General features: G+C 45.3%; 1 protein-coding gene across 4 annotated transcripts in view; it reads right to left on the bottom strand.

Annotated features, from left to right (window-relative positions):
- VPS13C (vacuolar protein sorting 13 homolog C) overlaps nt 1-23,494 on the bottom strand; it is a 5,236,720-nt gene that overhangs the window by 2,945,787 nt on the left and 2,267,439 nt on the right. The window lies entirely within an intron of this gene.

Raw genomic sequence — 23,494 nt, 5'->3', positions numbered from 1 at the left:
CCATAGCGCCCTTTCTACTTCAATTCCCTTATCATTATTACAGATCAATTCTGATGAGATTTCTTTGGAATTTGTAACCAACTAGGAAAGTTCTCTTGGGATGGGGAATGATTACATCGGGGGAAGTTTTTTGCAGAATTTGTATGAATAAGGATTCAGTTTAAACTACTAAACATCTGGTACTGCACTGTAGTAGTGCAGGAAACATCCAGAGAATGACTTATTTGGGGACGCGGTTTAAAGATATTGAATGGTTTAATGAGGAAAATGTTTGGCAACAATGTTTGTGCAGTGAGACTACTTCAGATGGGCTAGCCCTGCCAGCGTTTTTAAAAACATTCAATCTGAATACTCCTATTTAAGGTTTTGTTGTTTGCTTATTTATATGAAGTTTTAGAAATATTTGTATGTATGTATGTATTTGTTCTTCTTTTATGGGTAAAATATTATCTTGTTGAGACCTTGACCACTATCTTTACTATTCTATGAGTGTAATTAAAGTTTTATCCATTATTGTATTTTGGAAAATGTTTTTATCTTGTGTCAAATCTAGCCTCTGTTTTTTTTTGTAAACTAGACAATAAAAAAAAAATGTTTTTTAGATGAATGCAAATCCAAGAGAGACAGCCAACGAAGTGCTAGCTGACAGAAGCAAACCCAAATGGCAAATATGCTATCCTTATGCATATGTTTGGTTTCTAACCAGTCATGCATAGTGTTCTGTTTTCTGTAAGGCAGAAAACACTAGTTTTGGTGAGGAAGATCTCTGATCCTACACACAGCCTAAACTGAACAAATTAGCATGTGCCTACTCTTCACTGACAGGTGTGAGTAACCAGCCAAACTGCATTCGTATGAAGGACTGGAGATTTCAATTATTTCCTTTGAACATGCAATTCACAGTAAGTGCAGATCATAACCTCATGTTATATTCCTGCTCGCAAATCCCATCATTACTAGCAATTTATGCAAAATCACTACCTAGTTAAACTCCTTGCATTTAAATATGTTCATGGATTACTTTAATCTCTCCTGGTAACGTAACGTTCATAAGCCATGTTCCTAACCTTCTCAACCTCACTGACAAAGTGTGGTACCTCACGTTTTTGCTCCTTCAACCTGCTGACACGCATACACAAATATGCTACCTTCCATCACTGCTTACTGAGGGCAAAAACGCTCAAGCAGCCAAGAAAACTCATAGGAGGGAGGGAGGTATCAGAAAACAGTATACCACATTACTAGAATGGATAAGCAGAATAGCCACACACAGGGTGATCTGATAGAACACCTCATCTTCATTATCAGTAATTAGAGTGGTCTAGTAAAAGGTAAGTAACTTTACAACAGAAATGTAGGTATCCAAATTACTGGGCACATAAGAGTAAGCATTGATGCCTCTATTTTCTTTCTGCTCTTGAAATGCTAGCAGGTGAGCAAATGTGATGTGTTGTGCACGCAAAAGATTCACATTTGCTATCAAGATGGGCAGTGGCTGAAATGGCATACTCATCTAATAGAGTACTTATCTTGACTTACAAGCCAGCTATTGTTATCATGAACAGCACATCTAATTCAAGGGGCAGCTTCGCTGCTACTCAAATTGAATTCTACAGCAGTAAGCATATTATTGCCTCAATCTGTGAATCTAATATATGCAATTAAATAGCAATAACACATTTGAAATAGATCTTAGCCATTGCCAACCCTGTGTATTATATGCAGGTTCATTCTTGCCCTGACCGTGCCATGGACTGTAAATCAGGATAGACAATAGTAAATGAAGTCTCAAAGCAGCTCTAGATTCTCTCAGACACAACTTTGATTTGATGGATGTTTAGCACTGCCAAATTCGCTGAGAATACTGTCAACGTCTCCTTTCTATGTAATAAACGTACCACAACTGACCTCTGCGACACTTCAAAGAAGACTAAGTAAAGTGAGGGGACAATAGGATTATATATTGTAAAGGGGCACACCAAGCCCGAGAAAATAAAACAGTGTGCTAACTAGAAACCAGTGTGTCATTGATGGTATATCTCCACAAAGTGATAGCACCATATAGAGACTTCCCCAAACAGATAAAATGCAAGATGGGCCCTCTTTTTTTTTTTCACTTGACCTTCCGCGGTTAAGGGCCGGAAGAGACAAAGCGTAATGAGAAAAGGGGGTGAGATACAACTAACAGAACATAGAATTGAACAGAAAAGGGAGAAAAACTCTCTACCAATTAGGGCACAAGTGGAGGGGTACAAGGAGAGAAGGATTATGGGGCGGCAGTGAACCATGGCCATGAGCTGGAGGTGGAAACAAAGTACTGTATGCACATGATCCCTTAAAAATGTCCAAAAGGGTATTCTCCCTTCGTCAAGTTAAATATTCAAATCGAGAAACTATATGTGCCTTTTCATCATAGTCAACGTATTCTTTAGTTGTCGCTGACACGTGTTTCGACCAAAGAAAGGTATTTTTCAAGGCTCAGATATTCCTCTAGCTATGAACAGATGTGCCCAATCGCCTTGTTCATCTATCTTATAGAAATACTTATTATAAGACTCCCTGTTGATGGCTTATTCACTCGAAGGCACTTATAATCGCGGTACACGGAGGGGAGGATCCCTAGTGGGGACCTGCAAGGGTGCAGAATGTATCCTACAGAATAAACTACATGGATGTACCATGTGGGTGCTTGATGGCATGTCCAGTGTGCTAGACGTGAACTGTGCATCTAACTGTAGTGTGTCCTCTCCTTACTGAGGATGAACCATCATGTGTGATGGGTGTCTGAGGATATTAGTGAGCAAATAGATTCCATTCCACCGCTATGTTTAATCCGGTCTGGACAGTTTTCAGATCATAAATCCAATTCTGTTCTAATATTTTGAGTGACAGGTCTCTGGTATCACAAACCAGAAGATTTCTTCACTGGTGTGTTTAGCCTCTTTAAAATGGGCAACAAGGGGCTTATCTGGTGTTTTGTTGCGGATTGCTGAGCGATGTTCACCAATCCGCTGTTTGACAGATCTTATTGTTTTGCCCACATATATAAGCCCACATGGGCATTTTATTACTGCTACTGGGCTTATTAGTTTACAGGTCCACAAGTTATAATGAAAAACTACAATTTGTTGAGCAACTTGCAGAAAGAATAACTGAACATTTAATGTCTAATCAGCATATTATTGTTCTAGGGGACCTGCCTTTTTGGTCAAACTACCCATATGATTCATCTGCTGTTCAGCTATGCAATTTACTGAATGACATATACTCGCTCCATAATCAACTTTCACAAAGATTGCAAAGGGCAAAATATATATAAGATCTTTATGACACCTTCCAAGAGGACAGCGCTCCATTAACATTATTATACTCAGAGCATGTTGCAATGTCATTTGAAATAATGCTCAACTCACGTGAGCTAGTGCTAATTATGCCTGCCCCAGGACTACAGTACAAGGATCCAAAATTCACAAAAATCATTTAGTTGTCCATGTCATCCATATAGTTGGATGCAAAAGCAGACAAATAACATGGGCCAATGCATTTCGCATTTAAACTCCTTTGTCAGGGCAAATCTAAAACAAATAAGAAAAGGAAACCTATTGTGATCTCCCTGAATACATGAATAAGCTCTAACTAAAAGCACATATCTATAGAGAATGACATGTGTGAGTTAAAGGACATATGCTACAGCGTACCTGAAAGCAAAATACCAACTAAATAAAATAATCAGCCAATGTGGAATGGCTAAAGCGAATTACAGAATAACAAGCCGGCAATTAAGGCCTGGCTTAAGAGCTAAAAACAGGTATGAAAGGGTGCACGTACTGGGGGTGATGCCACCAGGAGATGCATGATGATGTCATACCAGAGAACGCTGTGACTTCATCATAATTGACCAGGTCGGTATATACAAGTAATGAGGTAAAAAACCTCTGAACTAATAAAGTCAAAGAAGGAACAAATAGTAAGTGTTACTTATAGAGATAAATTAAAGATGAAAATCCATGAAAAAAATTAGACAATATAAAAAAATATATATGGGAATGGGAAAAAAGAATCTAAATAAAAATATATTAAAAATATAAAAAAAGGAAAAAAAAATAGTATTTTCCCCACTCTGATAATCTGACAGATCAGCTGGAGGAAAACTAGATACATTACAGAAGCAACTTCTTTATAATCAATAATGATCTAGCCCCAATGAAAGATCAGGGTCAAAGTCAGTTTTCCCAATAATTAAACAAATGTGACGGAAGGTCCGAAATTTTGAAAGACAATAGCTTATATAACATGATCCAGAGTTTATACAAAAAAGCTATTTTTCATTCTAAAGGCCAGTTTTTAGACAATAAAAGAGAAACCGTAGAAAATCCACCCAAAAAACTTTACTCTTTCATTAACATTAGCACTATGGATCCAATCAAGAAGCTTGGATCGCAGGCTAAATTCACAGGTATAATCCTGCATTCCGAGCAGCCTGTGTTGTGCTCGGCCAGCGTCCCCATTCCCGCCACCTCCTTAGCACTCGTGTAGCTCACACGTGGGTGCTAAGGGCTGTGATGAATCCTACAAACTCCTCACCAATTCCCTGCTTAAAGTCTACTCCCAGGTGGCCAGGGAAAGGCAGGCGCTTTCTGATCCTGACCTTGGGGGTGGTGTTCTGAGAGAGGATCATCGGGGAGAATAGGCCCAGGGGAATGAAAGGACTCTGTGGGATGAGACGCAGTGTTCATCTTCTAAAGAGGATGGTTCTGCAATGCCAAAATATGTAATGGCTTGTTCTAATAACCATCTTGCTGTTCCACAAGATACACATATAAACTGGGGTGAAAACAAAACAATCACAAACTCCTAGGCCTTGGGAGGAATCAAAACCCTTCTAAATTCTATAGACCTGTAGAATTAAAGACCTCCCTAACATCCAAAAGGTACAGTGAAAAGATATACATGAATAACAACAGCTTAAAATAATTAATGAAGAAGAGGGATGAAGAGGCACAACGTTGCAGGAGTGGTCAGTTCATTAATGCAGGCTGTACACACGTAAGGAAGACAGGGAGGCTTAAAAGGCCCCCTGAGGTGCAGGCCATAAAGTCTTCATTGTTGGTGAAGAGCAGAGGAAGCCAGAAGCAGAAGAAGTGTGGCTCGTGCCGTCAGTCCAGGTAGAAGCTGGAGAAAAGACAGGACCCCGGACTGCTGTTTGGCAGATATCAGCTGCCAGTCCTGAGGAGGTCTGTTTCTCCAAAAATCTGAAGTGCAGAGGATGGGCAGCGGGAAGCGTGCAGGAGGAAAGCCTGCCCTTCTGTGACCTGGTCTGCAGAGACTGTGCAGCAGGAAGAATGCAGGAAGCTGTCTCGGGAAGCTGGCATGCACCCGAGGGCCTTGAGGCCTTCTCTGGTGGCCGGCGTGCACCAGGAGGCCTCAGGAGCAAGAGGAACTCCAATTGTAGGTGGCATGGGTGGAGGAGGAGTAACAGAAGCAGCTTGCCGGGTCGTGAGGAGCCAAAGCAGCAGAAGTCCTGTGAGCGGCAAGGGGAATGGAGGCGCGTGTCTTACTCGGTCAGTGACCCCAGAGTGCTCCGTACCCGCTCCTGTGTTGAAAGCAGACGTTCGGTCAGTGGGCAACGCTCGTAAAGAAGTAAAAGTAGTTCAGAAAATGGTATTGAATGCTGAACTATTGCAAAGCAGCAAATGCAGCACTTGCATGTGAGTGAAAGTGATTCCCCGCGTTAATTTTGAATACTGAACTAGGGAAAAGCAGGAATAACCTATTATAACAAAGCCAAACGACTGTAACCTTAAAAGTGTGCATCTGTAGAAAACCCAGCAATCTGAGGGGGCGACTTTGATAAGAGTTAATGGGCCTTATTACGAGTTTGGCGGCATGGCTGCCGCTGAAATCGTGTCTGGGTCCGGGTCCTCAGAATGAGGAATTACCGGACCATTCCGAGTTCGGAAGGCCCAGTAATTCCCCCCTCCAACGACCCGGACCCGGTCCTTCCCCATTCCCATTTCAGCCCCCATAGGGCTGAATGGGAGAGGGAGCAAACAACGGGCCATTACGAGTTGGCCCGTTGTTTGCTCCCTCTTCCCCTCGCGGGACCTGGTAAGCACGCCTGGTTTTTCCAGGCGTGCTTACCGTGTCCCGCGAGGGGACCTCGTAATGTGGCGGAACGGGGTTAACGGCGCTGGCGCCGTTAACCCCATTCCGCCAGGGTCGTAATGAGGCCCAATGTCTTTAGTGCATCCAACGACACGGCTGAACTCCTCAAAATCAGCAAGGAACCAGCCAATCCTTCTGCAGTCTCCACCTCACCTCTTCCCTCTCAGGCCCTCTGCAATGCAATCCCCACACACTTCAATGCAAAAACACAGGACATCCTGAGCACTCCCTCTTCCTTTTCCCCCTCTCTTCCGCCATCCCCCTGCCACCTATGGCTTCCCATCCTCCCTCTGCTTTTCTCTCCTATCACATCGGATGAGGTCACTAGAGTTGTCTGCTCTATGAAGGTCTCCTCCAAACAGGTCTCCCCTGCTCTAACAGAACTATTAAGTACATTATCGGCTCTCTTGACCCTGCACTTTCTGATTTCTGCCTTCACTCTCTTGCTACTGAGTGTTTCCCCTCTTCCCTTAAGCAGTATGGGTTTCATCACAAGATTGCCGGTAACCCTTAAATCCGGCAGTAGCGCTGTTACCGCCGGATTTAAGGGTCCGCCAAATTAGGGCTTCGGCTGATTTCCCCCCAAGCTCTTAGCTGGGGGGAAATCTGCCGAAATTTCGTGCTCGTAGCGCCGGCGGGAAATCCGCCGGCGGTAAGAGCGTGAAATTTCCCCATTGAGCCCAATGGGGAATGGGGCATTACCGAATGGGCTCAATGGGGATTTCCAGTTCCGCGAAACCTGTGGTCCAGCGCCTCTAGTGCTGGTGGGTTTGGTGGTAGGGCAGATAACGCCTGCGCTATTAGCGCCGGTGTTACCGCCCAACTCGTGATGAGGCCCAATGTGTGCCCCCTCGTGAAAAAACCTTCCACCGACACCTTGTGTCTGGCTAGCTACCGCCCCATCTCTATCACCCCCTTCCTTGGAAAACTCTTGGAGAAGTTGGTCTTCCCCAACCTGACTGAGCATACTGAGCTTGTCGGTTGCCTAAACAACACTTAAAGGAGAGTTCCGGGACTTTTTTTTTATTGTCCCTACGGTTCGGCCATGTGTTTTTAAGCATAACTCGGTAGATCGTAGAAAACTTTCCTATGGACCTTACCCGACTTTTCGTCCATTAACGCACTCGAAATCAGCCGCCATTTTATGATAATCCTATCATTTCCCCCCATCGCCCTGGCTCACCTGCTTTTGCGGCACTAAATCAAATCCCCCGCCCCTGAGCCTGACATCAGCAGACGCGTACCGCCCATTTCCCAACGCCAAAGCACGTTTCGTGTCAACAATCGCTGCGCCTCAGCTAATGAAGTGTCGCCATGGAAATGGCAGGACGCCTCTTTCCTCAATAAGTATAAATACACCGTTTCACAACACACAGCAGCAGATTTTCGATTCCATTCCTCTCTCTGTGTTACTTTGAGTATTCTGTGACTCGTTTCTGTGCTCTGGTCAGCTACCTTCGCCGCTTCTAGGCCTTGTGAACACCTGTACCATCTCTGTAAATTATTTTACTTTCTTTACCACACAATGGCTACAATAATGCCGTATATGTACGAGCCCGAGTACACCGAGGAAGAACTACTGGAAAGGCAAGCATGCGAAAACGATGGGGATTCGGACGGCAGTTGGGAGGACCAGTCAACGGATGAAGAGCCTGGACCATGTCGCATGGACGGCGTCTCCACCTGGTGCACGTGCAATCGGTGCGAGCTAATGCCAACTGAGGAGGAGAACTGCTGCTGCCGTGAAAATTCCGGGTGCTTGGCCTACATTTCAGAAGGCGAGCCAAGTCCGCAATGCATCACCGAGCTGCCAGAGTTCAGGGAAGCCTGCCTCTCACGGACCGTGTTGAGGATGATGATGGTGCTTATGCACGAACTTCGCGGCACTGTTCGTCCGCGTAATCCGAGTAACGAGTAAGTATACTCTGGTTTTGATGTCAGTGATGCCACTACTATGTCATGGTCGTCTCCCACATATAAAATTACATCTACATATCATTCGAATGCATGTAAACTGGTTCCATATTGTGCATTTTCTAGATAGAATTTTTTTCAAAGCAGAATGACATTTTTTACCTGAATCGACAGTGATAAGAAAGTTTTGTCATTTTAATACAGTTTGCATCTTTCATTTTCACAGGTGGTACAGGCTGGTGGCCTATCGTTGCTTCACTTGGTGGCTTCACGGGAGGCTCGGACACCGCGTTCGGAGAGTAATACCTGCCTGTGCGGTACTTGCCATTAGACAACATTTCCCCAGCGACAGTGGACAATACCGCGGATTTTCCCTGGATGTGCTGCAACCGGAACTTTACAATGTGTAATGTTTATTATTTATGTTCAATTGAAATTAAGATCTAAAATAAAACCCAACATATATTTTAACAATGGTTGTTTTGATTTTTTAAATGAATCTAGTGTGTCTCCATTGAATAGTCTTCCTGTGCCTTGTCTTGTCACACCACATGTCTCCGGCCAGCATCCTCCCTCACGCTGGCCGCCCACCTTCAATCCACATAACCGTTGAACCCATATGCAGCAGACATACATATGTTATTTTGCGGGTTGGCATCAAGCCTCCCGGCCTTGCCTCCTCCCCCAAAAATACTTACCACACCACTTTGTTCAAGCGTTGGCAATAAAAGGCCGTTGGATTTTATTGATACAAAACATGGTTATAGGTAAATAATCAATATGGTTGATCATAATAAATCATCCTTTTGGGCACCGGGTACAGAGATGACCCCCTCTGGCCCGTGCCGCCTTGCCACCACAGGCCAGCCTGCTGCTGACTAACTGCCTAGGCATCCAGGGTCTCCAGGGTGAACTGCACCCATATATTCTCCTGGGAGGGTGAGGTATTTATAAACTCACCCCCCTGCCTTCCAAGTATTAGATCCTGCAGCCTGCCTCTTACATGCAGTTAGATGGCCTCTCCTTGGTGAGGCCCTGCGGCAAACGAGTCTTGTCTGCACGACCACCGCCCCAATCCACCCCCCCGCCCTATCAAAGGCAGTTCGCACCGGGGTACTTGCGCTGGCAAGTGGAGCTGTCAGGGAGCGATAAAGGCCAAGAGGTGCCAAAGACCATGTACACTTCAAAGTGGTCCATAGAGCATGGGTTGTTGTTCCCATGTCTACCTCCAGACCCCGTGTCTCCTGCCAAGCATCCCCCCTCACGCTGGACGGCCCCCTGCAAACCGCATAATGCCACGACATATACACGTCATTCATTCACAAACACACCCCTGTTTCGAATTCTTTATAACCCACTTCATATTTCTAATGAGAACTACTTTGCGCTTTGCTAGTCAACCCGTGAAGGTGCTGGTTATCTGCTCTTCGTCTCTGTGAACTTCCGTGACCACTTCGAGGAAACTCGTCAGTTTGCAACCTGTGAACTGCTCCCTGTTCTACGACAAGAAACTACTCTGATCCCTGCATCTAACTGTTTGTTCGTCAAGGTAAGGCCATGTACCATAATCATTTTGCGTGCAATTTCTTTTCGTTCAAGACAGTACATGCAAGTAACTAGTCACATGTTCTGAGTTTAGTCAAATTATTTATTTTTTTAAAGTTATTCAAATACTTATCCGCATGTGAATAACGTGTATAGTTCCAAGAACCAAAACGAACCTTGCGTTGAACCTTTTATGTGTCATTTAATTTTTTAACACATTGGTATTCATAGAGAATTGTTGATCTTTACTTTTCAGAACTTTCCACAATGCCTGCCTGTTCCATTGGCGGTTGCCCTTCGAAGACCCATAATAAATCTGAAGCTATTATAATGCATGTTTTCCCTAAGACAATAGATCAGATAAGAGAATGGGTCCGATATTGCGGATATCCACCGTCTGAGCTTGAAAGTAGAGTCCTAGAAGTCTTTGCGGACAAGAGGGGTGATCGATACAGCATCTGCAGCAGGCACTTTAGCTCAGACATGTACTCCACATCATTGCTAATAAAGAAGAACACACCGCGAGCGAGGCGAAAATTGCTCGCAACCGCTATTCCCACTCTATTCGTCCACATCCCTCCACTGGTGAGTCAAGTTTATGTATTTATCTCTCGGCCTTGTGGTAGTGTGTAGCATTAGCTAACAATAATTTCCCCATTTATGTATCCACTCAATATGAAGGCGGAAGATTCTCCATCCGTGTCGTTATTGCAGTCATCAGCCACTTCAAGCGCCTATCGGGTAATCTTACTTGGCTATTCTGCCACTGACTTGTTTTAGGCATGTAAATCAATAGTTTTAATTTATCGTGTAATTTTTTTACCTAATGGTACACCCTTGTACTCGTCCTCTAGTCTTTGTTTTCAGTTATAATTATTGTTATCCAAAATAATGCAAGTACTGTCTTTCAGGGAGATGCTGAGGAGTCCAACGTATTGACGACTACCGTTGATGTCACTCAGATGCTCGAGGTACGTTTCAGGACAGTTCCATCGATGGAGATCATCAGATCTTGCATTCTTGTAGCGTGATTGTTACACACAATGTTTCTTTCGTTTTTAGCCATTGATATGTCCTTCTGTCGTCGCCCTCCTATGTGTCTTCTTTTTTCAATATTGTGTTCATTACTAATGAAAGTCCTATGTTTCAGGGAGTCGATGGAGCATTAGTCCAAGAAGAAGGGGGAGCGTGCAGTTACGGGTCGGCGCAACAGCTTGCAGAAGTGTGCACCGCAGTTACATCGTCCCTTGATGTTCTTATGCATTTCGAGGTATGGATACTGACAGTTCGATCAAGCGAAATCATATGACGTGATTACATCCGCTATACTTCCTTCTTTATTAACGCAAGTACTATGTTTCAGGGAGATGACGGAGCTTCTTCTACAAGAACATCACCCCTAGTAGTTGATGCAGATCTCTGGGTGGTGACACTTCCAACGATCGAGCAAATCGAATCATATTTACATATCCATTATTTATTTTAGACAACTGATCGTTTGTGCAGGTCTATTTAGATGAGCCGTTCACGCCTGCACAAAGTTTCTGTTCTTTTTATCAAAATAGAAAACCATACTAATGCAATTACTGTGTTTCAGGGAGTCACTGAAGCATCATCTTCAATAATATCATCAATGGAAGTCTATGAGGAGCCCGAGGTATGGATCTTGACAGTTCCATCTAACTAGATCAACAATGCGTGAATAATTGTCGTTTGAATGTTCTACACAAAGCGTCCATTCGTGTTTTGCTATTGAGATGTACGTGGGTATTGGTCCCCAAGTACATTTTGTGTTTTCGATATTATTATACATACTAATGAAAGTTCTATGTTTCAGGGAGTCGATGGAGCGTCAGTGCGTGATGGATGTGCTTATCAGGAAAATATAGTCGTTGCAGCGCAAGAGGAAGTGGAGACATGCACACACGAGTCGGAGCAACAGCGTCCGGATGTTGAAGTTCGAGGCAAGAAAGTTTCAAAGAAAAGAAAGCAAAAGAAGGTTAGTGTCCTGGTCACTATATTATGTTGTTTTTCACTGTTAATAGTTCAATACTGTAAGTTGTGTTTAAACTGAACATCCCTTTTCCAATCTATCCTGTAGTTGCGAGTGGGTGTACGAACTAGATCTACACAGACAGTGAAGCGAACGAGAGATGTTGCTTGTCAAACCTTTTGGCAGGGACTTGAGACTGGAGATGCATCGTGCCAATGGGAAGAATATGAAGTGATTGACAACGGAGCTATACCACCACCAGCCATTGATAGTGAATGTCCTCCTGGTAGTTCGGATGCAGTCGGAGATCAATTCACAGAATCCACACCCGCGAAAACTAAGACCGCGAGAAAGTTGAAGAAATTGTTTTATTCACCCATCGCCGGAGAAGGAACAGATGTTGCAATGGAAGAGAATGAAGTGGACGACAATGAAACACCATCAATATCACTGAACATAGCGGAAGACGATATCAGAGATTCTACCTTTCATGTGAGTGACATGTCCTCAACGTTACAGGCCGAACCAGCTGGGATGCAGAGTGACAGTATAAGGAAAGAGGCCAAATTCATTGTATTCGATAGTTGTTTGATTGATATTATTATTCGGATGAAATGTGGGCATTCGGTTGGTGGGGAAGTATGTGGGGAGTCATTGATTAATGTGACTCGTGCAATTCGAGGCACTAACCTTAAAATACATGCCACCTGTACAAAATATCATCCTTTCTCATGGTCTGCACAACCTATGCTGGGACAACTGCCAGCAGGCAATCTACTTTGTGCAGCGGCTGCACTTTTTAGTGGTTCAAGTTTTAAAAAATTAGAGTCTTTCTTTCAGTTTGTGGGAATCCATTTCATTGCGAAAACTCAGTTCTACAAATACCAAACCGATTATCTATTTCCAGCCATTAGCGAAGCTTGGAGAATGGAAAAAATGTCTATTGATAGTACATTCGCGGGCAAACGGTTCAGGCTAGCCGGTGATGGACAGTGCGACAGCCCAGGATTTTCAGCCAAGTACTGCACCTACCACTTTCAGGACATGGAAAGTAAGAAAATTGTGAGTTCGGTGGTCGTGCAGGTGTCACAAAGTACATCCTCAGTGGCCATGGAGAAAGTTGGCTTTGTAGCATCATTGCAAGAACTACAATCGCGGGGAATGGTGATCGACCTGATAGGCACAGACAGACACGTTTCAATTGCCAAGACAATGAGAGAACAGTACAAAAATATAAATCACCAATTTGACGTTTGGCATCTTGCAAAAACAATCAATAAAAAATTGTCGGCTGCAGGTAAAAAAAAAGATATGCAAGGTATTTCACAGTGGTCCAAGTCAATCAGCAACCATCTTTGGTGGAGCTCAAAAACATGTGGAGGGTCGTTGGAAATTCTACTGGAAAAATGGCGGTCAGTAATGCCACACTGTACAAACGTTCACCGATGGAACACGAACCAACATTTCCACAATTGTGAACATGGCCATTTGTCCACAGAGGAGGCACGGAAGAAGAAGTGGTTGATTCCTTCATCACCCACTCACAAAGCCATTGAAAAGATTGTATTTGATAAAACTATAACAAAAGCTTTGAGGGGACTCACGGAATTCTGCCACACAGGAGATTTGGAGGTGTTCCACAATATGTGCCTAAAGTACAGGCCAAAACGATTGCATTTTGGCATGGAGGGCATGATAAATCGGACTCTTCTAGCGGTCTTGACACATAACCATAATGTTGGCCGTCAACAAAGTAGGACGACCGGAACTTTAGGGACGCTTCGCTACAATAAGGCCTTCACTAAAAGAAGTAAACAATGGGTGATCAAACCAGTGTTTGAGGATATGCAATATGAGTTTATTGAAAGACTTATTGTTGACGTCCTAGATAGGCACATAAATGGAGTTGTGAACGAACCTGTGCAGGGGACAACTGCATTGCCACCCAACATTGCCTGTGTTCCATGTCCACCTAAAGAAGAGCTCATTGAGAAATACACATCACGGTTTAAATGATTGTAATTTGATTGTCTGTTCTCTCGAGTCTCCTCATGTTGCAGGCCCATTGAATATGTGTATCTATGTAATGTGTAAATAAAAGTGATTGCTCAGTGTACATGCAATGTGTCTCTCCACCGTTGCCCCTCCCTTCACTGTGCAGTTGTGCGAACCACCCGGGTGTCACCTGTGACTTTGCTCTGGAGTCTCCTTATGTCGCAGGCCCATTGAATATGTGTAGCTATGTATTGTGTAAATAAAATTGATTGCTCAGTGTACATGCAATGTGTCTATCCAACCTTGTTCATTTGCGCATTAAATTAAACCAAACAGTAATATAAATCATTTTTCAAAAAATATAGAATGTCTCCGTATTTATGGTTCTGTGGGGCTGCAAAGCACGCAGACAAAATGCAAAGATGGAGTGTAAATTTCAAGTCCTGTGAGATGGCCTTACACTGAATGTAGCTAACTAGGAATGTGTGCTCGTTCAAAGTGAAGGTCAGCTGCTTTGATTTTTTCTCGGGTGCCAGAATGGCCCACGACTCAGTATAAGGTTCTATTGTTATTTGACCTTGACAGGCCGGGACCACGTAAGAAACGATAATGAATATAATTTCAGAAACGAAAGCCATTTCATGTTCGTTCATTAGAAGAAATAACGTCGGCATAGAAGGAGTGGTATTTCGGGGCTGCCCTACGCACAGACACAATGGAAAATGCAAATATAATGTAAGTAACTCTTTAGATGAGTTTATACCGCAATTTAATTCATATTCCGAATTGTGGCGCTGTATTGTGAGATGATCTAAGACCCTGTGTACAGCAAAGGAACATCGCGTGCCTCAAAACGAACTTTTTGGAACGTGAGCAAATAAAAAGGAAAATCGCTGAATATTCTCTAAACATTTGATGTCAAATAAATTTACTTTACCAAATTTACAATCTTGCGGTTTGATTTAAAAGTACAGTTTCATATTCCGAATTGTGGCGCGCTGTGTTGTGAGCTGATCTGTGTTGATTTCCGGGTTCTGTGTGGAGTCGCGTAGAAGACGCCTGGGCGCGTTTGCCTACGCAGCACAGTCACGTCACGGATAGAGGCGGGGAATATGAATGTTTTGATAAAGTCTGTTTCAGGGGCGGGGGATTTGATTTAGTGCCGCAAAAGCAGGTGAGCCAGGGCGATGGGGGGAAATGATAGGATTATCATAAAATGGCGGCTGATTTCGAGTGCGTTAATGGACGAAAAGTCGGGTAAGGTCCATAGGAAAGTTTTCTACGATCTACCGAGTTATGCTTAAAAACACATGGCCGAACCGTAGGGACAATAAAAAAAAAGTCCCGGAACTCTCCTTTAATCTGGATTCAGAGAATTCAGAGGGACGGAAACTGCTCCCCTGAACAGTCATGAAGAACTGCTCGCATCTCTTGACTAACTCTCCAGCTGTTCTCATTTTACTTGATTTGTCCTCTGCATTGGATGCAGTCAACCACTCCATCCTCATAAAAAGGCGCCACAATACCCTTGGTATCTCAGAGCAGGCACTGGACTGGCTGACCTCCTTCCTCAGTGACCGCCCCTCCCAGGTTATCCTGGGTTCTTTCTCCTCTCCCATCTCTATCTCCAACTGACATTACCCCAGGGCTCCAACCTTTCTTCCTGTACCTTTATCTATCTTACTCCACTTGCACACCAAATTTCCACTTTCTCCCCTTAGTTCCAGTGTTATGCAGATGACACGCAACTCTTCTTCAAACGTCCCTCTGATCCTCTCCTTACTTCCTCCATCATTCCTGACTACTTATCTGCCATCCGGTCTTGGTGTGCCTCCAACGATCTCTGCCTCAATGCCAGCAATACTGAGATCCTTCCCATTGAGACTTCTGCTCCCTCTTTCTCCCCTTCACTCTGGCCACCCTCTATGGGCTCTCCCCCTTCTCTTTTATCTGAAGCCAGAAACCTTGGAGTCCTCTTCGACTCCTCTCTTTCCTTCCTCCCTCACATCCAGGACCTTGCCAAGAAGGCCCACTTTCAACTCCACCTCCTCAAAGCAATCCTTCCTTTCCTCACTTTCTCCCATAAGCTCAATGTCTCTAGAGCCCTGGTACTCTCTACGCTGGACTGCTGCAACAACCTCTTGCTTAATCTTGCTTACCCTCTTCCTCTTTACATCCCCTCCAGCTTATCCAGAATAGGGCTGCAAGACTAATCCTTGGCCTCAAGCACAGGGACCACATCTCCCCAGCCCTAAAATCGCTCCAGTGGCTCCCGGTTGCTGCAAGGGTAAAATTCAAATCCCTTTGCATCCTCTGTAAGGCTATCTGGGGTCAGGGACCACACCATCTACAACTGGCTCTCACCAAATACTCTCCCACCGAATCTTTGTGCTCCTCCGGCACCAACTCTCTGCGTGTCAAGCTCTTCTCTAAACAGCGAACTGGTGGCCAATCTCTTTCCTCGGCTGGCTTCCTCCTCTGCAACAGCCTCCCCCTTTCCGCTCCATCTTGAGCCGGATCTCCTCAAATTCTGGAAGCTCCACAAGACATTCTTTTTCACCTCCTCCTCCCCCCCCTTCCTCCTCCTTCCTTGCTAAACCCGAGTCCCAGAGATTGGTGTCTCCTCATGTGTCCTTTTGGGTCCTGGTCTCCCCCCACACCCAAATTACCTTCAGCCTCCGCCCATTCCCAGCACTTTCCTTTGGTAGCCCACTGGCCTGCGTTGTCTCACAGGTCTGCACTTATTGTATTGGCAGTTGACCACTCTTACCAAATGATCTCTGCCAGGCACTTCACAGCTGCTCGCAACTTACTCTCTTAGCACTTCCCTCTGTGGAACACCTAGCACCGACCCTCCTCCCTCTTCCCTTCCCTCTCCCTGCACTTGCACGTTCTGAATGCTCACAAGGCATAGTAGAACTGCCTCTTTCTTTCTCTTCATTGTTATATTTGCCCTTTATTCCCATGTTCCCTCCCTGTTGCCCAGTTGGCGCTTTGAAACACAATTTACTTGATGTCTAAGCGCCTTACAAATGTACAATAAATATATAAATAAGCATTACCCAAGCCAAGAGAGACTGAAACCAAGGCAAAATACAATCTAGCCAGTATTGCCAATAGCATAAGGGGGCTAATGCAAGGTCTATAAGCTCTGAAACCGGTTTTCCATATTGTTTACAACATATGGTACAAGCTGGGATAAAAACACATTGCCAAAACCAAGGGAGTAGCAGGAAGAGACCCTAATCAGTCTTTGGATACTTGTGTAAAAAGGAAACTTTCCTCCTTCTCTTCAGGAATAAGGTTAAACAGCTTTGCAGCGCACAAGATCATTGCATAAACAAACCAATCTCGTCTGGAGGAGAGTCCCTGGAGGGCATCTAAACGTCAGGAGGCTCCCCATCGACAGGAATGTAGTCAAGCTCATCAGTCCCCTGTGTACCCTGGGTCGTGACAGTGTTGCTATTGGTGTCTGTCTGAGCTGCATCTTCCACCACAGGGGGAGCTACAACTGCCAATTGGTGAGGGGCAGCCGGGGATGTATGAGACGGTGCCAAACAGGCCTGGGAGGGCCTTGGAGGGCTTTTTTCTGGAGCAGGTATGGGTTTTCCCAGAAGAAGCTGCTGGATCTCTGACACGTGGAGAGTCGGCAGAATGTCCATTGACATATCTCTAGGTGCTGCAGGAGTCAGTGCCAGGTCACAAGGCCAAGGGCTAGTAGGCAGAGATGGTTGGCGATATGGCTGAGCCCCTTGTTGAGGCGCTGGTAAAATGGGATCAGGTTCACATTGTCCCCCTTCTTGGTCGGAATAGAATCCCTGGAAGACTGGATCACTGAGACCCTGGGAGGATTCAACAGAGCCAGTGCGAGGAGTGGTGTGGCCTTGGTGGGTCTTGGGAGGAATGCGATAACCAGAGGCATCTCTCTCTCCAAACTAGTGCCCCTAGTAAATAAGTTAATCATCAAGGTCTGTGGCGCAGGTAATGGTACTGCAACTGACGGGTCGGTGCCGGTACAGTCGATGGAGTCTTAGGTGGCAAAGCCATTCTGGGAGTGGTAGCAGTAGTCGTGGAAACAGTGACTGTGGTGAACAAGCCCATCAATGTGGTAGCAGTCTTCGTGGGCGAAGTTGTCGACAGAGGACCAGTCTTCGTAGACTAAATCGTCAACGAGATAACGGTCTTAGTGGAGAAGGTCATTGTTGGTGAAGCTGCTGAAGGGTCCCTCGGCAGGGTCCACGATGACAAAGTTTTATGCTTCACAGTTGCTGTCAACTATTCCCTTGCAGACAGGACATGGCCGCTCGACAGTAAACTACCAGTCGATGGGGAGGGCAATGACAACCAGTGCCCTTCAGATGGGGGCTCCGCAGCCACGATGCACGTCGGTGAAGAAGTCGGAGCGCGAGACAACTTAGCCATTATTGGTATTTTCCCCCGGGAAGTGTCCACAAAGGATCTCAACCCCTTGCCAGAGGGAGCACACTCTTAGGGCCTACTGACCCTGGAAGAGGCACGACTGTGCACAGAGTCCGATATCATTGAATCAATGGAAGAACGTGTAATGGCAAAACCCGTATGATGCTGTCACCTTAATATCTGTTTGAGCAAATCACGACCCTTGTCGGACACTGATTTTCTAAATCAACAAGGGCTGTCCGTAATCATGCGGAAACAGTAACCCCCCTGGTATGATAACGATTGTAGGCAGGCTAAGGGTCGGCTCATAGCAGTAGTGAAAGGCCCCCGGTAAAAAACGTGTGGGGAAGTCAGCTTGGCCAGAAGGGAGTAACGGGAGATGCTGAAGGATAGAAAGAAGGTGGGGCAAGAAGTTGTTTGGGAAAAGCAACTGCAAACAATAGGGAGTGGGGATTCAAAAAGTTGCTGGGCTATGAGGGGGGCAGCCAATAGTACAGGGCACAATCTCCTGCCAGGTAGTATCCTGGAACAGCGAGGGTTAGAGCACTACAGGAACATCTACCAGGTTGAAGGAGCAGCCCAAACAGAAAAGAACTATTCCAGAGAGGGTGCTGTGTGGGGGTGTACACAACTGTCCCCCGCTGGTACTCGCATATAATGAGGTAGAACAAGCACTCCTGTAACAAAAAAGTGTGCAAGGCCCCTGGACCGGATAGGTTCATGATAGATTTCTACAGAAACAAACTTACTGTCTGGGTCCCCTATTTGATAAAATTGTTTAATGCCACTCTGAGCAACAACTTGGTTCCTGTGTCCTAGACCACTGCAGAAATTGTCCCGATTCATAAAAAGGGCAGCCGGGATGATCCTGCAAATTTTAGACTTATTTCACTACTGAACGCAGGATCTAAAATATTTGCTAGGGCATTATCTTTCCACCTAGATGACTGGGTTAAGAATAATGGGGTCATTGACGGCCGGCAGGTGGGATTTTGTGAAGGCTTCAGTACGATCGCTCAAAGCCTCCGCCTGTGGTTGGTATGTGATAAATATGCCGTCCTCAGAAAGGTTAGTATATATGCCATTTTTGTGGATTCATGGACTGCCTTTGACACCGTAACGAGGCATCGGCTGTGGGAGCTGCTAAGGAAGTTGGGTATCCCAGAGGCCTTAGTATCTGCTATCCAGAGTTTATACATTGGAAACACTGCCGTCGTCCGGTGGGGAATTGACGGGAGAACGACGGCAATATAGACATTAAGTAGGGTGTACAGCAGGGGTGCGTCCTGGCCCCGAAACTGTTTCGTATTTTTATAAATGGACTGATTAAGGAGCTTTTGAATGCTCAAACTGATGCTCCTTCTGTGGCTGGTGATAAGTTTCCAGCCCTGCTTTTTGCGGATGACGCAGTACTCCTATCCCCAACACCTGCTGCTGCTAGAAAGCATCTAGACATTTTTGTTGACTTCTGTAAGAGGAATGGGCTCTCAATTAATGTTTGTAAAACTAAGTCCATGATTTTTAATATTAATGCAAGGAGAAGGCAAAGGGCTTTCAGGCTGGCCTTGGGTGAAGGGGAAATCGAGTAGTTTCCTCCTATAACTATTTGTTATTGTAATTGTTTATTTGTAAAGTGCATATACACAAGTGAAGTGCTTCAAAGCGGGAAGGGAACAAGGGGATATCGTCGTCATTTTTATGCCCTGAAGATTCTGAATGACCTAACAGCAATACATAGCATAGGGGGGAAAAGAGTAACATACAAGACAAAAGGTTAGTCAACAATGCACCTATGCATGCATGCACAGCCAGCTAGGGTGGGGAGATAGAGGAGGACATGGCAAACATGAAAAGCCTAGTACATTCAAGGTCGTGCAAGTGCACAGACAGAAGTGCCAGGGTGGGGATGTTGGGGGGGGGGAAAGCGCCCAATCTAGCAGGGGCCAGGATTAAGTGCAGAGTGGGTGCCACTCTTATGGAACATATTCCGAGTGGAGTGCACTAGTGCAAGGCAGAGTGCGGAGGCCCATAAGCAAGTGCAGGACTGGCGGTGGGCCAGGGACCTGCAAGGCTCTGAAGGTGCATCAGACGACCAGTCCGTAGACTGAACAGGTTGGGGATGAGAACCAAGGAGGAAATCAGGAGAGAGGAGGAAGGAGGTAAGCAAGAGAGAGAGAAAGAGGAGAAGAGGAATGTCTTGAGGAGTTTCCAGAACTTAAGGAGGTCTGGCTCAAAACGGAGAGAGGCAGGTAGGCTAGAATCTACCCCCAAATCTATGTTTGGATAAACGGCTCTGGAAGGAGAGAATTTAGGAAGCGATCGAGTGAGAGTCAAGGCGTTGTGGGTGGTCAGCACTCCTGGAGAAGGCAGAGATAACTTTGGCAAGGTATGGTGGCGCTGTTGTCAGGTTTACTTATGAGCATGGAAATGGGGTGATCTCTGTATCACTGGAGGCATACAAAGCGCAGGCAAAGCAAGCAGCACTGTACAGGGCGGAACTGTGGGGTCATATGAAGGTCAACATCTTGGCACTGGCTGAGAATACATTTCTGAAAAAATATTCTAGGTCTGCCAAATAGTGGGCCAAATACACCAGTGATGCTGGAGATTGGTTTGCAGGGTATCTAATCGATCTGGCAGTCATAGCCTGTGCTATACTGGGTCCGCCTGTGGACAAATAAAAATGTACACAAATACAGAGAGGCAATGACAGATGTTTTATCTCAGCAAGGGGGTACCACACTGAAATGGGAAATCCATGTCAAAAGTCTGTTGGGGACATTTGGTTGAACCCAACTACTATGGTTCCTCACTCTGAGGTTGAGGTAAAGAGGGCAGTGCTGATCAAAGTGGATCGGGACATAGGGCCTCATTACGACCCAGGCGGTAAGTTACCGCCTGGGTCGTACCTTTACCACCATGGTGTAAACTACGTTTACGCCATGGTGGTTGGCGGACTTACCGCCCCATTCCGAGGTGAGTGGGGCGGTAAGTCCCCATTAACCCATTTACCCTTCCCCATTCCCATTTTTGCCCCATAGGGCATAATGAGAGTGGGGAAGGCGTTAATTACGCCACCGTAAATTACGGTGGCGTAATTAACAACAAGGTCCCTTAGCGCCATGGATTTTAACACCTGCTAAAAGCAGGTGTTAAAACCTCCATGGCGCTAAGGGACCTCGGAATCAGGCAGTAAGGGTCGGCGCTGTTTACGCCGCCGTAAACCCCTTACCGCCTGGGTCCTAATGAGGCCCATAGTCCTGAAATCACGGGCCTCTGAATCCCTGGCCCATTAGCTCACCATAAAAAAACTGGCAGGTTGTGAGGATTATTTGAATTATATTCCCCCCAAGCAAGAAAAATCTATGTATTTAAAGTTCTGTTTAGGAAACTTGCCTATTGCAGTACTCTTGCATAAAAGGAACATTGTAGCATCTGCAAAGTGCATTTTATGTAATGAATCCGACAAAGACCTCTGTCATCTAATGTTTTTATGTCCTGTCACGAAGCCATTCAGGAATCGTTTCCTGAAGCCGCTATTTGTAAGTCGTGGCTGTAGGACCATTACGGAAGCCACAACATTGTGCTTAGACTGAGCTGAGGTTGCTGTTGTTTTTGCAACTAGCAGTTACCTCAAGTGGGTATGGAGGGTTCGCTGGAAGAAACTGAGAGACCCCCCAAAACCCTGTTGGAAGTGGGCCTCATCACGAGTCTGGTGGTAACCCTTAAATGTGGCGTTAGCGCTATTACCTGCCGCATTTAAGGGTCCGCCAGATCATGGCTTTGGCGGATTTCCCCCCAGCTCCAAGCTGGGGGGAAACCCGTGGCAAAATTGCTGATTTTCTGCGCTATTATCGCCAGCGGTAATAGCGCGAATTTTCCCCATTGGAATGAGGAATTTCCGAATGAGCCCAATGGGGAATGGGAAATAACCCTTCCGCCAAACCCGTGATCCGGCGCTAATAGAGCCGGGGGGTTTGGCGGTAGGGCTATTAGCGCCAGCGCTAATAGCGCCGGCGTTACCGCCCAACTCGTGATGAGGCCCCACTGTGGTGTTATGGTCTGGGGAGGAGGCATGCATGATATTTTAAGTGTTTTTACAATGAATTGATGATTTGATGAATTGGTGTTTTATACTGTCTATTTTTATATCACTGTCTTAGGTATTGTTGCTTTTATGAAATTAAGTCGAAATAAAGCTTATGAAACAAACCAAATATGTGGGAAGAATTAAAGTGTTCATAAGAAAGAGCATTACCCAATGTAGGTATTATTTTCTTATAATGAAAAGATTCATCATTTTCTGACTCCCAAAGCTGGGAGGTGGGCATGGAAACAAGCCAGTCGAAGAATCATGAAGAGAAGGACGGATTTTCCTACTGCAGCATAATCAACACTGAATCCAAAAATTACAGTTTTGGAAAGGAATAAAATGAGGCCTAAGTCACTGCTTAGCAAAGGACTGCAACTGGCATAGCAGACATCGCTCCTACATCTCTCACTGAATGGCCTTTAATATCCTCAGGTATTTACTTATGTGACAATCCATACTATTACCCAGAGAAGAACAAATTACTTCCCTCTGATAATGTTCTTTCTGATGGATTTTCCTCTCACAGAGTCCTTATCTTAGATAAACTCTTCCTGCTGCAGCAGACCTTGGAATCTTTTGACAGCAGGGGGGGCGCTGTACGGCTCTGGCATCGAGATTCTTAGGTCCTCTTCCTTGTCGAGTCCAGACACCATGACTGCATCGGTATAAATAGCTTCCACTGCACCTTGTGACTTCAGTTACTTGTTTTCTCCTCTGTGCTCAGCCATGTTGGGGATCACAGATGATACGAGTCACCTTTTATCATTTAAAGCGACAGAAGCAGGAGAGAGAGAGAGTCGACTGTGGTGGTAGGCTAGGAGGGCGGTGAGGAATTTGTGAGGGCAACACCCATCAGAAAGAACATTACCAGTAATAATTTAAGTACAAGTAAATAATGTATTATTCGAATGGACTGTGTCCTCCTGTGGATTCCCCATGCAGGAGTAAACTCCACCGTTGTAAAGAAAGAACATGAAGAACATGCTGCAGAACAGCTCTACCAAAGCAGGCGTCCTGACCTGACAATGTATCAAGGCAGTTATGTTTTGCTAAGGCGTGGATAGAAGACTACACTGCTGCTTGGTAAGTGTCTTGAGTTACTCCCCTTGGCCGTGCCGACGCAGCAACCACACGGCTGGTTGAATGTGTCCTGGAGCCCTCTGAGATGTCTTTCCCTGCCATAGAGTAGCATTCATTACCCTTTGCCCATCTTAGGGCCAGTGTACCCCACAGAGCTGATCCTCCAGCCTGAAATAGCTTGTTCTGGTAATGTAGAAGCTCAACACTCTTCGTGGATATAGCCAATGCAGTCTCTCCTCTTTCTGAGAGGGATGAGGTGGAAGGTAAAAAGCGGACAAGCAGATTGTTTA

This window comes from Ambystoma mexicanum, chromosome 11, assembly GCF_040938575.1.
Source record: "Ambystoma mexicanum isolate Mex_15411 chromosome 11, UKY_AmexF1_1, whole genome shotgun sequence".
Lineage (NCBI taxonomy): Eukaryota > Metazoa > Chordata > Amphibia > Caudata > Ambystomatidae > Ambystoma > Ambystoma mexicanum.
The sequence above is the reverse complement of the archived record's forward strand: the minus strand, read 5'-3'. Positions and strand labels throughout refer to the sequence as shown.